We start from the raw sequence: 2,001 nt of genomic DNA, 5'->3' as shown, positions 1-2,001 counted from the left end.
GTTATAATGCACCTTTTACGATTGAGGAGGTTGCTACTGAACGGATAAGCTATGTTAACTGCACGGTCAACACTCATAAGCATCAAGATGAATACCGAGCATTCGCTTGATAATGTGGAGATAGAGCCGGCGAAACTGCAAAGGAAACTGGTTTTCCAAGCCTCTGCAAACGTCGCGTACACCCCCCTGTAGTAAAGATCCACTCCTGCTATGATTATCATGTAAACCGCCATCAGTAAATCAGATACTGCAAGATTAGTTATGAGTATGGATTGGACATTAAAGTCGTTTTCCAGCAAGCGCAATATAATAACAGCTAAGTTGCCGATGAGGGCAGTAATTCCAAGAATCATCATCAGGATCCGCAAAGCTTCCCTCTTCAAGAGATCTTTACAAGATGAAAATTGATCAGTAGTCGGACGGCAGTCGGGAACACGTTTCATAATGCAGCAGATGCTGAACTCATCCGATAATCTGTGTGATACATTGAACGAAAATAACAAAATATATATCATCATCATTATGTTTGTTGCTGTTGATGGTAGTATTATTATAAGAAATTTGATTGTGTTAGTTGTAGTAGATGATAACCGTAGTACAAATTATTTATAGTAAGAACTTACAAAGTTTTAAGGGAAGTGAGTCCATCAAATATATCAGGATTGTAGGTCCTTAGCTCATTATTTTCCAGATTTCTGAATGTAATTTAATCAAATAAAAACTATCAAATCATATCTACGAGGGAAAAAATCATTAAGAAGTCTCATTGTTTTGTGAACAATTATTTTGGTAACTGATATTGTTTGTAACTGACACTAGAGCTGTAATCAGTATGTAACCAACGTAAAATGATAATTCTTATACATACATAATTATATAACACATACATGTATTTAATTTTATATAAAATAAATAGGTAATGTGTGAAAATGGTAAATGGTGTGAAATTAATTATTTGTAAAGTCATATATTCTTTGTATGCAATCGAATTGTCATGAAACTGATAATGTCTGATTGTCATAATCTCTAAATTATACTCGTCATGTGATCAATCACAATTGGTAAATGTGTTAGTTATCGATAACTCATCTGGAGTATTGTCGATAATACGTGAATTTAAGGAGTGGTTTGTAATTGATTGATATGTAAGAACAAATTCTACATTTGATTAGTCAGGCAAATACCTTAATTAATGTTCAAAAACAGATTATTAGAGATTATTAGACGATTGTCACTTACAACGTTTCAAGATTTTTCAAACCATTGAAGACACCTTGTTTCAGATAAGTTAATTTGTTACCACGCAAATTCCTCAATAAATGAGAATATACAATACGATTATTATTATTATTTAAAATAATAAACCATTAACACAAAAAAAGAGTGTAGCCTACATTTTTTATACTTTAAATCCAATTCACACCTGAATTTGTTCTCAAGACTAAAAATATCAACTCTAATCATTATTCATCATAACGGGCTTGGTCTATATAAGACATTACGGTACGTCTATACGAGAGAAAGTAAAATATATCAATGAGTGTATATAGACCGGTCGTATATGAGGTGTAGGTGTCACTTTTTGTAGAATTTACTAGACCAACTTTTTCTGGGGTAATTTTGGGCGTAGAATGCAAATCTTATTGTTGATCGGGACATTTCTTCGAATTTTGAACATGTTAAACATTTTTTTTATTATACGGTCACATCTGCTTTTGAAAAATTGGAACAGGCGTGGGACTCCATATCCCCGATTCATTTCTAGATTGTCGATCACGTTATTTATTCAATTGCTGGTTTATAATCGATGTGATACTTTATACATCCAAGTCGGATTCATATTGCTATGTATACATTTTCAAATGACAAGCATATTAAACAATTTTTGACGAATGTATGAAAACAGCATTAAAATGTTCTTCTAACACAATACAAAATACAATATACAGTCCGCCCTCCAATTCGAGACCACTCTGTGTATCTGAAATTTGGGGTGGTCTC

The 2,001-nt window shown here is 32.8% G+C and overlaps 1 long non-coding RNA gene across 1 annotated transcript; it reads right to left on the bottom strand.

Moving 5' to 3' along the window:
- Positions 1-27: 27 nt before the first annotated feature.
- On the bottom strand, positions 28-1,311 carry LOC117119675. The gene is made up of 3 exons (XR_004447226.1): positions 1,240-1,311; positions 624-695; positions 28-474 (listed from the first exon to the last, which is right to left on the bottom strand). It is a non-coding gene; the product is annotated as an uncharacterized LOC117119675 (long non-coding RNA).
- Between the last annotated feature and the right edge of the window lie 690 nt (positions 1,312-2,001).

The sequence above is a fragment of the Anneissia japonica genome, unplaced genomic scaffold (assembly GCF_011630105.1).
Source record: "Anneissia japonica isolate Jap-2015-1 unplaced genomic scaffold, ASM1163010v1 scaffold198_len40635_cov148, whole genome shotgun sequence".
Classification (NCBI taxonomy): Eukaryota; Metazoa; Echinodermata; class Crinoidea; order Comatulida; family Comatulidae; genus Anneissia; species Anneissia japonica.
This window is presented reverse-complemented; position numbering and strand designations above follow the sequence as displayed.